The sequence below is a fragment of the Artibeus jamaicensis genome, unplaced genomic scaffold, assembly GCF_021234435.1.
Source record: "Artibeus jamaicensis isolate MK-2021 breed Jamaican fruit bat unplaced genomic scaffold, CSHL_Jam_final scaffold_1964, whole genome shotgun sequence".
NCBI lineage: Eukaryota > Metazoa > Chordata > Mammalia > Chiroptera > Phyllostomidae > Artibeus > Artibeus jamaicensis.
In genome coordinates, this window is record NW_026522030.1 from 5,404,735 (window position 1) to 5,421,625 (window position 16,891).

Here is a 16,891-nt window from a genome sequence, read left to right on the forward strand (position 1 = left end):
TAATTGTTCATTATTAGAATATAGAAATATGATTGTTTTTCTATTGACTTTGTATCCTACAACTTTGCTAAACTCACCTAATAGTTCTTGAAGCCCTTTTGTAGAGTCATTGGGCTTCTATTATTCTTTTTTTGGATGTTCTCAGTATATGAATTTCTTAGGGAAGTGAGAACTGAATAGGGCCTGATGCTATCACTATACATATCATATTTAAGGGAAAAAAATGACGTTAACAGTCTTAGAGTTCATATGGCAGAAAAAGACAGCTTATTGGGGTTAGGAGAAATATCTAACAACTAGAATATACTTTTAACACAAAGGTGTGAAGAATATAAATGGAAACTATTATCATTATTATTATTATTATTATTTTGGATATGGCTCCTTGAGCAAGGGCAACTAAAGAAAAAATAAACAAATGGGACTACATGATAGTAAAAAGTTTTTTACTGAGAAGAAAACCATCAACAAAATGAGAAGACAACCTACTGAATGGGAGAAAATACCCATATTTGCAAATGATACATTTGATAAGGGGTTAATATCCAAAATATATGAGGAACTCATATAATTTAACACCAAACAACAACAAGAACAACAACAAAACCCCTGATCCAAAGCAGAGGTCCTGAACAGATTTCTACAGAGGACATACATATGGCTAACAGACACATGAAAAGGTGCTCAATATCACTTATCATCAGGGAAATGCAAATTAAAACCACAATAAAATATCACCTCACACCTGTTAGAATGGCTGTCATCTATATACCAACAAATAACAAGTACTTGTGAGGATATATATTGTTGATGGGATTGTATATTAGTTCAACCACCATGGAAAACAGTATGGAAATTCATCAAAAAATTAAAAACAGAGCTGCCATCTGACCCAGCAATTCCACTTCTGGGTATTTATCTGAAGAAAACAAGAAGACCAATTTGAAAGTTACATGCACCCCTATGTTCACTGTAGCATTACTAGTAATAGGCAAGATAGGAAAGCAACCTAGATGCCCATCGATAGATGAACAGATAATGAAGATGTGCTATCTAGAATATATTTTTATTCAAAGTGAATATGAGAAAAGAACACAGATCAGTAACACCTTAATTTGATGACTAAATAAATGCAATAAAATGAATTTTCTAGGTTTCATGATTGGCCTATTATAGTCAATGTACTAGTTTCTAGACTGGGTTATATGAGACAAGCAGCTACCACACTGCATTGAAACACCACCACTCAAAGCCAATGAGGCTTATTGCTCTAAGAGAGACCACATTACTTCGCACTTTCTTGTTAACTCTTCATTGCTAACTTACACTTAAAATGTCTTCTTAGTGCATTACAGAGATTAATTACACACAATGTGGATTCAAGAAGCCCTCCTCTATAGACCTGGTTTTAGTCCTTACTGAATGACTTTGAGCCAATTGTTCGATCTCTACCTCTCAGTTTCCTTATCTGAAAAATGGAAATGGTCCAAAATATTTCATTTATATGCATATATCTTAGCTATTGTAATGCAATGAGGTAAATATCATTGTCCCAGTTTTAAAACTCCTGACCTAGGGGCTTGCTCAAGGTCATGCTATCAATAACAGGTCAAATGGAGACTTGTATCTAAGGTCTATGGAACTGTGAAGCCCATGAGTTTAATATTGAATTATAGAAAGTCCCAAGTGGCAGAATAAAGAAGCTAATAAAGTGCAGTGGGATCAACGAGGAGAGATGAAAGGGACCACACACTATAGGACCACATTCTAGCCTTGGAGGAGGGAGAAGTTACCTGCCAGAAGAAGTGTATTGATTTACTGTGATTGTATTTAAAATGACTTATAACAGTGGGGCTGTATGGAGTGCATTTATAAAACAAGCATCATCAATGAATTTTAACTGAAGGGTCATAGACACAGTTGGACTTTTCATTAGGCGGATGTTCTCTCGAAGCTACTGAAATTTTTACTGAATAAGAATGTTGAAAGACTCACAGATTCAGGAGAAATAAGAAAATGAAAATTTCATTGTCTTTATTTCAAAAATAGGTGTAGGACTAAATTAAGAGACATTTCAGTCACCTTAAATTTTTTTATCATATTATAAAAATACGGAGAAACAAAAAAAGGAAACAATAATTGACTGAATAAGGTAAGCAGCCAACAATCCTATCAAGTAGATACACTTGTCTCATTTTAAAGGTAAGACTCTTAGAGGTGAATGGGCTGCCTTGTTGCTGCACAGTCAGTAAGCCATAGAGTTGGTATCCAATTCCATGCTTTCTTGATCCCTAAGACTTGTTCTGTCTGGTGCCTCATACTGCTTCTTAAAGAGTAAATAACACTTCTGATGTTGATTCTGAGGAGTGACTTACCAGTATTCCAAAGGAATTAGGTAATGGATACACTGTGTGGCATTATCACTACTGACAGAACCAATGAATCATTAACATCTCTAACCGGATGGTGTAACTGTTCCTGCCATGGTTGTCTTGTCCACCTCCCATACAGGGTTTTGGATTAAATATTCATTCACCATTAAAATATTAATGTGGCCCTACTGTTTCTGTAACAAATATTAATTTCTTATGGCATTTCCAGGCAATGCATAAGTTATACATTTCATATCCCACAGGAAACTGCTCATCTTCTGGCCCCTTTTGTTCATAGTTCTGTTTACTCCTCTTGGCTGCAGAAGACTAGAAGGGAGCAGGAGGGGAGAGGACATTGATTTATAAAACAAGCCCCTACCCAGTCAATGTTCTCCGTCCTTCTTGCTACTGTGTTGTCTCCGGCCCAGGGAATGCTCCGACCAGCAACTCAGGAAGGACATGGGGCAAAGCAAGGGAAAATCGTTGTGATCAGACCCACTGTCTAAGTTAAACTTCTAGACATCACCGAGGGTCAGGACTTCTGGATGGATCATTTCATCCTCCTTCACTATCTCAACATCACTCAAACTTCCTCTCTCCATACATGGGTTCATTTTATTTCCAGTTTTTCAGCTGTTTTCTGATTAGAAGGGCACTGTATTCACATTTTGGGGAAATAACATTCTTGCTAAGAAAAGTCTCTACTTATTATCTCAAAAAGTTTTCTTTGCAAATATGGTGCTCAGAATTATCTGGTGGTACTGTTCAAGATGTAAACTCTTGGCCCCCTCTAGACCTACTACATCAGAATTTAGAGTAGGGTGTGTGTTTAAGACCTAGAAATGATAATACATTCCAAAACCCCAGAAGCTTCAGGCTTAAGTACTGGGTTAAGTAGGTTTTGATTTCAGACAGAGTTGGATCTGACTCTACTCCTTATTCACTCTGGGACTCTGGGCAAGTTAACACTGTAGTTTCCCCATTAATAAAATTGGGGATAATAATAATAATATTTAATGTAATCAAGGTACTAAATGTATTCATCACTTCCAAAAGTTTCCTTCTGTCTCCCTTTTAAAAAAGCTGTTCAAAATATGACGGTTGACAATTGGATGAGGTATTGTATATGAAACATTAGCACAGTGCTTGGCACATAAAAGTGTCCAATAAATAGTATCTATTAATAGTAAGCACACTGTCAAATTCATAGGCAAATAACTTGGCCTACTGCATTGTGTACACAGAAAGTGTTATCATCTAGCCCTGTTGAGCTCCTTCTCCATCAGTGCAGGGGCATCCCCAGGATCTGAGGAACTTACAAAAAGCCATAAGAGGATGTCAAAGTTAGAACTGGAGTTCAGGCCCCCTAACCAGGCATCTCCAACATGTTCTCTGTAAGACTTTTGGTTTTCAGAATTAGTTTTTACTGGGTAGCCGAGAGAGAGAGTTCCTTTTTGGCAGGCCTTCAAGGGGACCAGTTCGCTGGATGAGTCCTTGTGACTACTTCAGGTCGTTTTAAGTTGCTCATTGCCCAGCTCTTCCCCTTGGCACATCTCCAAAGCAGAGCTCACTGGGCTTTGCTGCTCCATCTCCACACTACTGGAATTCACTGGAGTTCCAATGGGTTCCAATGAAAAATGACTTTTTCATTGAGGGAAAAGTCTTGGAATTGCAGAATTCTAGAACTTTAGGATTGAACGCACCTGGGCAGAAATTTTTACTCCATAACTTATCAGCCAATTAGAACCAAACAAGTCACTCAACCTCTCAAATCCTTATTTTCTGCACTTTAAAAATAGGGGACATATTCTCCTGGATATTATAAGGTTTAAAAGGGAGATATATGCAAAGCATTGTCATAAAAGTAATACTTTCTTCTGTCATATTTGTTTTCTTTTTTAATTTTTGAAATATTATTATTGTTGTTCAATTACAGTTGTACCCATTTTCCCCCATTACTCTCCCTTGCTCTACCCCCCCCCACCTCCTATATTCAATCTTCCCCCTATTGTCTTGGTTCATGGGGTTTTTTTACATGTTCCTTGACTTGACCCTTTCTCCTCTTTCTTTCCTTCTTTTCTTTTGATCCATACATTTAAAAATTTTATTTCTTGAAAGATTTGGCAAAGCAATTGCTATAATTCATCCTTTATTTTTCATTATGCCCCCCCTTCCCCCTATCCCCTTAGCATATCAACTTCTTTAGGTAGAAAGATAGCTTTTTAAACCATGAGATCACAAAGTTAAATATTCCTTTGGGGTGAGGGCTATACTGAACAAATCTTCATACATAATCATTTAGATGTCTACTTTCTTCAAATGTTGTCTCCATCAACACCCTGCTCACCACTCTTCCAGAGAAACAGCTATTCAGAAGGTTGAATCATTGTGAAGCACAGTTGGAGTTCTAATGTTCTGAAGCTACAAAACCCAATTGTTTCAAACTAGGTATTTTGATAGAAGTGGAATGTTTAGAACAAGGGAAACATTGGTTCTGTCCCCATCTGGGCTGGTCAGCCCAGGGCTCGAATGGACTGTCCAGTTTGGGGTGTTACACTTTGATGCCTCTGCAGACCAACAGTGACATAGTACAAAGAGAACCATTGTAAAGATGATGGAGAAAAGGCAGATAAAAGCAGGTGAGTCCTGGCTGGTGTGGACCTGCTAACCAAAGCATTGCTGGTTCAATTCCCAGTCAAGGCATATGCCTGGGTTGCAGGCCAGGTCCCCTTTAGGGGGTGCTTGAGAGGCAATCACACATTCATGTTTCTCTCCCTCTCTTTCTCCCTCCCTTCTCCTCTTTCTAAAAATAAATAAATACATACATACATAAATAAATCTTTTTTAAAAAAGCAGGTAAAAAAAAACACTTAGCCACGACAAGTAGGGAAAAGATGAGGAGAGATGGACTAATGTGATTACTGGCTTCAAAAATCTGAAAGAAATATTTTCTAACATAGACATTTTAATTTAATTTTTCAAGTTAGGTCTTTAATTATATAAAAGATTTCTTTGCATAATTCCTCTAAAAAAACCCACTGGTCCTAACATTTCCCCCATTAAGTAGATAGCTTATTATAGTTGGGTAAAGTTAATTAATATTTTATAATTACATACACATTCATATTTGAATTTATAGATAAATATGGAATGGCAATCAATATTATTGGGACTATATATTTAGATGAGTTACAATAATAAATCTCAGATAGAATTTTGATCATCAGTGAATGAACATTGTATTTCTTAACAACAAGGATTTGATAATTTAATTTGTTCTGCTATGGGTTTTGCTTGAGGTCACATTTTTAGAAAAAGCAATGTGGTTTATTTATACTGAAAAGTACACAAAGTACATTAAGAAATAAAAAAAATCTGAAGGGAAAAGTGGGATTCAACATACTCTGTGAAACTGCAAATGGGTAAGAATCAGTGATTAAATTTCATGGGGTTATGTGGTTGAATATATAATAAGCAATTTTCTAACAACAGGGGTATCCAAAGATAAAATTGGCTGACCCATGATGTAGTGAGCCCCATTACTGCACATCTTCCAGCAAAGGCTGGCCAGAGGGATGTTATCCATGTCAGTCTTTGAGTGTAGATGATATTAAAAGCAAATCTTTAAAAAAATGCCCAAGAGCCCATGAATGAGTCATAGAGATACTGTACAATAAGGACAATATTTCTCAGAATGTGTTCCTCAGAATAGACATATGCTGATTTAAGAATTCCGCAATCAATTAAGTCTGAGAGATATTTATTTGGCTTGGTTAAACATCTTTCCAGAGGGTTTACTTAATTAACGAGTATTGTGAATATCCAAAAATATACAGATCATATAATATATTTCCCAGAACTGGTTTGGTCATAGGACCAATTTATTTACCATGTAGTTTTTCCTAGTGGAATACCTCATAATAACTAGCATATGGCAAGCCCTTTTGTACTGTTGAAGTAGTAGAGTAGGCTTTGGAACATGAAAGGACTCAAATCCTCACTCTGCCATTTACCTTCCATGTATCTTAGAACAAGTTTTATTTCTCTGAACCCACAAGTTTGAAAGATGCAGAGCATAATACTTGGGATGTTGTAAGAATACAATACATGTTAACTGTTGTTGTCGTCAATGTTATCATCATTATCAACATCATCACCATCATCATCAATGTTCTTGACAGAATCTGTTAGGGGCTCTACTTCTCCAACAGTCTTTAGTTATTTGATATTTAATATAGTAAAATTTTCATGACTGCATTTTAAGGTACCAAAAATTGGCATTTTATAGGTGAATTTGAAAATGTAGATTTAATTTTTAAAATATGTATGTGCCCTGACTCCTCTGATCATCTTCAAAGGAGCTACCTTCATAAGCACATATGCACAAATATACCAGTACACCAGAGTACTGTGCATCAGAAGACTGAAAATAACCTAAATACTTATCAGAGAGGGCTTGTTACCAAAATGGAACAGAACAAAATGAAACAAAGGTTGTCACTCTGGAATTCAATGTGGTCATTAAAAAAAGATGTAGAACTGCTGACATGAAGGATTCTCCATGGCTGGAGTCCAGTGTCTTACCATAGTGCCTGGCTCACTGCAGGCCATCACTAAGTACTTTTTTGAAATACAGTGAATTGATATTATATATTTCTGAGTAAAAAAAGGAAGGTACAAAGGCATACATACTTTTGTGTGTGTATATATATATAATGTGCACATATATATGGGCAGACATGTATATGCATGGGTATACACATATGTATGTGTATATATTATGTAGCATATAAAATGTATGTATCAGTAGCTGAGGACTTGAAGCATAGTTAATCATGGCCCAAATCTAAACTCTAGGTTTTAATGTTAAAAAGCCTTCCCTATGATTTCTATAGGTCCCTGAACTTTTCCTCTTATTTTTCTCTATATAGTTGTTTATACATACATTCATGCTGCTTCCATTACACCCCATTTGAACTTGGGATGCAAAACTCAACCCTTTTACCTGTATCTCCAAGAATCAATTCACATCCAAGTCTTTAATTATTTCTGTGGACTATGCTTTGTAGAGTTGTTGAGCATACAGGGTGACATAGAAACAAATATGACACTGCCATCTTGCTGGCTTCATCATGACTTCTTTCCTCTTTCTCCAGCCCTCTTCTCCTCTCTTCAAACTCCAGAGCAACAGCCTAATTCTTGTGTCTGTTTTCTCTGAAACCCTATTTTCTTACTAAAGAGCTCATTTTATAACTCAAAGATATTCCCAAACAAATGCCCTTTATATAATGAATTCTCTTGAATACATTGTTCCATCTAATTACAATGATAAATTTGTAGACAAAAGTATGTGAGAGTACATATTATATCATTAATAGTCACAATCTTTGGGGTATGAGCTTATAGATATTAGGGTCTATGGTTGACAAAATTTTCATGAATGTTTTTCTCTATTGCTTTAATTTTCTTAGTGTATTTTTATGTTTGTAATCAAATAAATTAAAGGAGATACACAATCCCAGTTCACTATTTCTATTGTTTGAATAAAAGAACATATGACAATGAGAAACTGAACTTCTTTGGTGATAAAACAATGCAGAATGAGAGGAGCAACCAACCCCATAAGGGACTTAGCTCTGCTCTAACCGATTGAACTTTGAACCCTGCGTGTTGGGGAAGGGACCTTGAATCTTCAGGGTGATCTAACAGAAACACACAAGCAGCCAAAATCTAGCATTTCTATATTAAGCAGATGTGCCTGAAAGTAAAAGCCCTTCAGTTTAGTCATGAGAAGTGCATGTTGTTCATATAAAGTCCCAGCTAATACTGGGGTTATACACCTGCCAGTGAGAGCTATGCTGAGAAGCTTTTCAGCAACTATCCATTATGCTAAATAGCTGTGGAAGCACTGGATACCTGGCTGCTGAGATAACACCAATGGCATTGGAACATTTTAGAGCTGTGACTAATCTTTGTTTTCTTCTTGTTTCTCATGCTTGAAATTAAATACTTCTCTTTCAGGGAGTTGATTTCCAGAAAAAATGTTACTAATTGATAACTACAGGATGTGAAGGAAGCATTTTTCTTGGAGGCCCAAGAAGTCCATAGGGATGTTATTTGGCTTTACATCTTGTTCTGGCCTCAGAGGCTCATGGGGAAGCAGAAAAGGAATACAACCTACAATGAAGACAGTATTAAATAATAACAAATGGCAGCTAAACTTTGAGTGCTACATGATAAGTTCAGCAATGAAGAATTCTACTAAGAACTGACTCAACTTTTCAATAGTCTATGTGATAAGCATCATCTTTTTGTGCTTCTTTCGAAGATGAATAAACTGAAGCTCAATTAGGTTATGTGCCTAAGGTGAGTGATACAACTAGACTGCCTCACCCAAATGAACACTTACAAGAGCTGTTCACTTTACTAAGTGACTCCAAACCATGAAATTTGGAACTCAAAGGATGGGGACAAAATCCCAAGCATCTTTGTTTTATAGATGGGGTGCTGACATCCAGAACAGTACTCAACATCATGACATCTCAGAGAAGAGCTAGCTGTGATGAGACCAGGAAACTATCTAGTACAGCTCTGCTGCTCTAGTATATAATACTCAGTCCAAAAGAGGGGAAGTCCTCATGATTCTTACCACCTCACTTAGCCCCACCAATACCTGTGCAATCCACCCTGGCATTTACAATGAGCTTCTCATAAGGAGAGGAGGGACCTCCACCTTCTAGGAGGAACCCTCATTTGTCTCACAATGAGAATTCCCAACTGGACCAGACAGATAGTAGGAGTGTTGGCTCTGTAGCATCTTGTTGGAGAATGGGAACAGATTGTTGGCATGTTCTGAAAAGCCCATTAAATTTCACTGAATTATTCAGTCCCTTCCTTGCTGATTAGACAGTGATCTGTGTTCTATGGTTCCATTCAGGTCTTTCCAACTCTCTAGCCCTCAAGGAGAAAGTCATGCTTTATAAGCATTGCTGCATAGCTGAGTGTGGATGGAAATGTCTTGATCAGACCAGGTTTTATCCCATTTTATCTTATTCCAGTTCACCATTGGGAAAAGCAGTGGTGTTGGGGAATGTGCATTCAACTTCCAGTTTTTTTCACAACTACTTTATTGAGGTATGATCGACTGTTCTACCATTATTAACTCCAAGAACTTGGGCATGCCAATTTACTCCTCTGAGTCCAATTTCTTCAGCTCTAGTTTACAAATATGCTACAACATCACTTTAACTAATGCACATGGGTGTTGAGAACACTAAGCAGGAAGAAATAAACACAAACCTACTTGTACAAATAAATACATAAAACAAAACAACTACCACAAAGATGTTGATTTACTATTATTATGGCATTGTGGAACATGAAATGCTGGACAGAGAGCCCTACAATCTGTTTAGATTTTGTCATTAACTTTAGTGGGTCTTGATACATATCAAAAAATAGGAAAGCTACACTACACACAAAATTGCCTTTGAAGAATTTTAGATCATTCAGGTTTGAAATGACTATACCCATAAGCATTTTAAGTCAGGATGCTGTGTTTACTATTCAGAAACTAAGTCCCATAGGGTGCAGAGATCAAAGACTCACTGTATTGTCTTCCTGGATTTTTTGGATATGATTGTTTTCCTAAGTTACCATTTCTTCCAGCTCATATACAGCTTTTCATAAAGGGAAAAAGACAGTCAACAGATGCATATATGTCATTTGTGTTTCAGATAACTCCTCTGAGCTAGAAAGGTCTTCCCAGAATTAGGCACATGGAACAAAAATGGTTTATATATCTTTGGTAGACCAACCATTCATACCTTTGGCAGACAAACATGAATAACAGAGACATAAATGTTATGAAGATTGAATAGAGGAGGGTTGAGCAATTGACTAACATGACTCATTCTTACCTCATTCATATTTAACAACAATAACAACAACAACAGTAATAATGGCCTTCGGAATGGCTCCTATGTGTCAGAGTTTTATTTGCATTCTCTCGTGTAATTTTCCTAATTAAACCTGTGGTGTGAAGTTACTACCCACTTCTAAGGGATGAAGAAACTGAGGATGAAACATATTATGCAATTTACTCAAGATCACAAAATGAGCAAGGGATAGAAACTTGATCATAAACCAGGACTGCCTGAATGTAAAACGCTTCCACACACAACACAGCAGTGTTTCTTCCTAGATGGACAGGCATCACATGCCTTCAATTTTGGAATTGTGCTTCGCAGTCAACAGCAATTAGATGTTCCATGATTATATTGAGTTAGCATTGTTACACAACAGGTCAAAGAGCTGGAGAAGTGTGAAAAAATTCAGAACAGATCAGGTTGAATGATAAGAGAATGGAATTATTGCTAGCCTATAAATCATAAATACCAAGTTTTCTTCCTATCTTGAACATTGTTGTATTGTGTGATCTTGAGAATCCCACTGAATCTCTCCCTGCCTTGGTTTTGATGCTTGTCAATGGGGACGATTGTACCTGCTTCACATACTATCAGGGTGGCTTCAGAAATCAAATGAGATATCAGGATAAGTACTTATTAATACAAAGACATTGGTATTACTATTGCTGTTTATGACTAGTCATAAGGGTATCTCTCTCTGAAAAATAACTATGATAAACTGACATAAACAAAGGGCTAGAATGATTTTCGGCAAAGACACAAATAGAGGTAAGTAGGAGGTGTGTGGGTGAGCAAGATGAGTAATATGGGCATTTCAGAGCTTGATAAATATGATGCGAGTTCATGGAAGATCAAATTCAACCCAGGATAACAAGTATGTGGGGGTAAACTAGAGGTGAAACAGGTGGGTATTGGGAGAAGTCAGAGATGAGAATTATTGACTTACTTTCTCACTTATGAATCTATCTCCTAGAACCATAAAACAGGCATTAATCCTACACAATAGCTTATGACAAAAAAAAGGTTTACTTAATAGATTCTTACTGGGTATCTAACTAAGTGCATGGGAATGGGAAAACAGTCAAGAGAAGCAATTATAAAGGAAATAGTTGTGGAGACAAAGAGATTTATTGAAAAGTGACTAAAACAGAACCTGGAATAAATTCACCACTTAATGAATGGAGTGATGACAGTGGTGGTGTTCATTAGATGCTCAGGAAACGTAGCATATAGAGATGTATAATATACAGTCCCTGCTGTCAAGAAATCTCACAGTCACTTGAATCAGCACTAGAGTAGAACAGGAGACACTTGAGAGAGGAAAAAGAAGGTGGAACTGGAGTAGATGGCTTGCAAAAATCAACACTTTTTAGATGTTTCTTGACAGTTTCCCCCATCAAGGGGTGGAGTCTATCTTACTTACCCTTGAATTTGGCTTAGACTTGGGACTTGCATTGCCAATAGAATGTGACAGAAGTAACCTTCTCTCACTTTTGAATGTAGGCCCAAGAGGCCGTGTACACTTCCACTTTCTCTCCTGGATCCCTGACAACTGCCATGAGGACAGTCCCCAGATAGCCAGCTAGATGATGAAAGACACATTGTCAAATCACCCCGGTAGTCCAAGCATACAGTTAGCTAATTGTCAAATAATGAGTGAGGCTATTCTAGACTAACCAGCCCCACTTGACCCCGCAGCAGACCATAAGCACGTGGGTGAGCCCAGCTGAGATTATCCAAGCCTGTCCAGACCAGAACCTCCCAGTGAACCTAAAGACTTGTGAGCAATGACAATTTATTTTTGTTTTAAGCCACTAATTTTCAGGTGGTTTAGTGTGCAGAACTGGTAGAGAAACTGATATTCATGTATGACTGTTTTCTCCTATAATTGTCATAACTGATCCATGAGGTTTTGGGTCAGTGACCTCATTTTACAGATGAGGAAATGAGGATTGAATGAGGTGAGAGGTTACTCATCAGAGGTGAGAAGGCTAGAAGTAGTAGAGTCAGGATTTCACTGTCTGTCTCACTCCAAATCCTTTGTACATTATTATATGACATCATATTACCTTTACCAAGGTGAAAAAGTTTGTTTATGAGTTGATCAGGGTGGCTGGCTTTAGGACAAGAGTTGAGACTGGAGGATAGGTTATCCACCATCCAGGGTGGGGCTCCTTGAAGACATGCAGCAAAGTGTGAGCAAGAGAACACCAGGAGTGAAACCCACAAAGGTCAAATTGATGATTCTTGTCTAACGTCCTTAAATCATGAGAGAAGGGAAAAGTTGGGTCACCAACCAAAAGTAGGTCACAAAACAGAAGGGGTTTCAGGATAAAAAAGTGACACAGGTAAGGGTTGGGGACATGGGAAGTCAACATCCCCATCCCAAAAAGTGTGACCTTAGCTGGGTAAGAGGAGAAACGATGAAACATTAGAATATTATAGCCAAAGCCAAATTTAGGCCAGCATGGAATTTCCAGTAATCCTTGTCAACTCCTCCAAGGAGAAAGAAAGTGAAGTTTGGAGTGTTTCAGTGATCAGATCTGCGTCTCAAAGCGTAATCTGAAACCCTTCACCCATCTCTTTTGTTATTCCTTTTCAAGATTGTTTCTCTTGCTCTCTAAGTGAAGACATTGGTTAAGGTTTTCTCCTTGGAATCGATGTCACTGCTGCACACCAATGAACTCAAACCATATGGTAGGACAGGCCCTCTGGGCACATAGTAGGATGACACTCCCAATCTCTCTTGTGGTTAAGTAGTACATGAGGCCAGTCCTGGTGAAAGAGTTCTAAAACTAAGTAATATGTATTTCTTCCATGCCAGGAAATTGAATAAATGAACTTGTGATGCAATAGGGGTCTCCTTCTTTCTGTTGAAGACACCAGTGGCATTAAAGATGGTGGCTACTCCACCATCTGGCTCCCTGAGTAACAGCAATTAGTAAAGTTCTCCTGCCAACTGATGATGGATAAGACATAAATAAGCCACTGTTATTTTAAGCCACCGAGAGTTGGAGGTTAGTTGTTACTGAAGCAAAACCCAATTTGTCTTAATCAGTGGAGCCCTCTTCTGTTTGCTGGTCTAAATCAGAGGTTCTCAGAGTGCGTTCTCTGGAATTCTGAGAGGTTGTCTATTAAAATGGTTTTATGGTGAACAAATCCTGGGAAACACTTGCTACCCTATTCTCATCTTAGAAAAATCCCAATAAACACTTTGGAGCAAACTGGAACACACTATTCTAGACCCTACCCTTGGCAAATCTATCTATTCTTAAGGTTTCAAACACCACAAACAGGCAGCTTATTTCTAATATATAATCCTACATCTAGATATTCCCACCTAGAATGCTTTTTCTGGCATTTCAAGTTTAATATGGCAGATCCTAAACTCATGACCTTCTTGCAGTTCAACCAATCTTTGCGACTCCCCCCACCCCCCACTCTTCGTGAACAAGTTTAGGGTAGATTTTCCACCGGGGCTTGCATTTTCAAGTTTCCATGCAGCACAAGCTGAGCCAGCTCACCCTGACTGCTAGCAGTTGCACCTAATACATGCACAGAACAGGGCATCCATCTCTCCTGAGAAGATGGCAGTGCTGGCCAGGTGCCTGGTTTATCTGGATGCTCTTTTCTTGAGTTCAGTCTTGTCAGTGTATTGTACAGGTGCTTGCTTTCATGGGGGAGACTTTATCTGCAATCTCTTTTACACAGATAAAGTGTGGAGCTCAGAACTTACCTGAACAATTCCATATAGAAAGGAGAACAGAAAAAAATTAAAATAAGCATAAAATTTAAGATAAGCCTTAATGAGCACTGCCTCTATACTAGGCACAATACTAAATCTTTCCCATGGATTTTTTGCTGTGTACTCTTCCCATTCACCCTAAGGTCAATATCCGTTCTATCCAATTTTACAGATAAAAGAGGGAAAGCTCAGAGAGGTTTAGAGACTTTCTAAAGGTCCCTCAGTCAAAAAGTGGTGGATCTAGAACAAAAATGTGAACAGTATGACTTCAGAGCTGTGCTCTAAGCTGCCACTTCCTTACACTGTCTCCCCAAGGAACAAACGTGTGCTAAGTCTCTCTTTCATGTTCGGTGCTATGCTAAGTCCTTGGTAGCATTTTCAACTTCAATTCCTTAAATCTGCCTTAGAAGGTAAATGTGCTCACTCATGGGCAAACGCATTTCCAGAAAGAAGAATGAACTTGCTAAAGGTTCCCAAGAGGTAGAGATTTTTCTGTGGTTTCCTTCAACTGGGCACTTGCTGTGGAGTTCCCTAATGGTCCTTTTTTCCCTATTGACCTGGCAGGGAATTTGTCTAATCCTTCTACAACCACCTCCAGACATTTCCCATGTTCACAAAAATCATGCTTCTTTGAAAGCCCATCTACTATTCTCTCACTCAAAAAGCATGTTTTGAGATTTCACTACACTCATATACCAGCCCCAGCTGAGAGGGTGAGCTGGAGCAGTGAGCGAAACACAGGCCCTGTCCTCATGCAGCTCATATTCTGGGGGAGGAGAGACAATGAGTAAATACACTGAGAAGTAATATAAGTAAAGTAAAATAAAATGAAACTAGAGGTAAACAAAACAGGATGAAGAAATGGAGAATAATGGCAGATAAGCTTTTGAATAGAATGTCAGTCTTGAAGAGACTGACCTTGGAGTGAACATTTGAATCAAGTGAGTGAACCCTTGAACGAATCCTTAAACATAGGATTCTCTTTTCTCCCTTCTCCCCAGTATATTTTAGCATCAAACTATGCACACAGACATGCACATGTGTGTACACTGCATTCCTCCTCTGGCCTGAGCCATCAGTCTTGGTTACTTCTGCATTCGCAGCATGAAACTACTAGTTCTCCACGTTCAAAAAGTAGTTTTACAAGGTTAGTGTTCATGAGTATCATCCTAAAAGCAAATTAAAGGATGATCTCTGGGACCCAACCCAGGATGTCCCAAACCAGTAGGTCTGGGCTGAGAGCTTGTGAAGGTAAACCCCAGAAGACATGGATGCAGTGTCGGGGGCCCATTCCTTCTCCATTTGAAACAGCCCTTCCTCTGACCCCTTGGAAAGGCCATATCGTCTTGCAGCCCAGTGGGGTGGCTCAATGATTACCTTTGGAGTCAGCAAGACTTAGACTTCAAATCCTCATATTCAGTTCCCCTAAGCCTTGCTCATCTAATCTGTAAAATAGAGGGACTGATACTTACCTCCTTGGGTTGCTGAACAGATTAAATGGGATAATACATGGGAAGCAGGTGGCACTAGCTCCTGGGGAACCTCACTAAGTGCTATTTTAGTTCCTCTCCATCTCTCTCATGACATTATGGGACAGGCTCCACACCCACTCCTCCAGAGACCCTAGAGAAGCTCAGGAGTCCCCTCGAATGCTCTTTGCAGTTTGAGAATCCTGACAGGAATGAATGTCAAGAGAGAATGACTTGCCCCAGTTACGCAGAAATCTAGTTTCTGAACCAGAACAAGAGCTGAGGTTGCCTAACTCCCAGATATTTTTTTTATGACTTAGTCATCTCTATTCTCTGTTTTTCAGTCATGCTTCCCTGATTTCCCAAGAAAAATGGGGTCCAAAGGATGTTCTATTTACAGACATCACAGCAGTGTGAATATAGGTTAGGTCTCTGCAGTCAGATCACCTGGGTCAAATTCATCTCCATTATCGAGTTATCTGGCTGCGGCATGGCCTTGGCCCAATATGTTCTGTGTTATATATATTTCTATGTTTAATATATTTTTGCTTTACTTGTATTTATTGCATATATATTTAACGTTACATATTCTTTGAGATGTCAAGTTAAAACATACAGCCTAGAAATAGTTACCACAAACATCTAGTTTCAAATACCTGTTCACTCATTCTATTTCTCATGTCTCCAATGACATCTGATTCTTAGGTTGCATGTGTGTGTTAAAATAGATTAAGCATGTTTCACATATAGCATCATATCTGACATATAGTAGATATTAGACAAGGGTGGTCATCTCCATGTCACAGATCTTTATCACAAGTTGAAAGGACCTCAGACCATCTGGATTAACTTTGCCAGTGCAAGCGTTACCTAATAAGAGCCAAAATATTTCATGAATCCCAGGGGCAACAAACTGAATACCTTACTGGTAGCACTTATTGTCCAGCTAGAAATGCAAAGCTCTGCTTCAGAAGGGAAAACTTCATTTTATTCTGTGGGGTCTGTCTTTTTCCTGGGCAGTGCTTTCTCCCACAGTGCCTGTTTTCCATTGATGATAGCTACTTTACGATGTTGTTTGCTGTCCTGTGAGTCTGGTACTGGATTGTCACCTGCATCCTGAGCCGAAGTATTTCAACCTGCTCTCCAGCTCTAATAGCTAACTTATGTCCTGTCTGAAATGGTTTCGCAGTCAAGGGTCAGTATTTTAAAACCTGTCTCTCATAAAGAGAGGTGTCATTTGAGGCTTTCCTGCATGGGGACACCATTTCAGGCATTTCAAATTTTAATCTATTTTTCCTATGTTATTTTATTTAATTCTCACAAAAGGCATTTGAAGAAGATAGAATTTTCACTGTTTTAAATATGAGGAGACCAAGG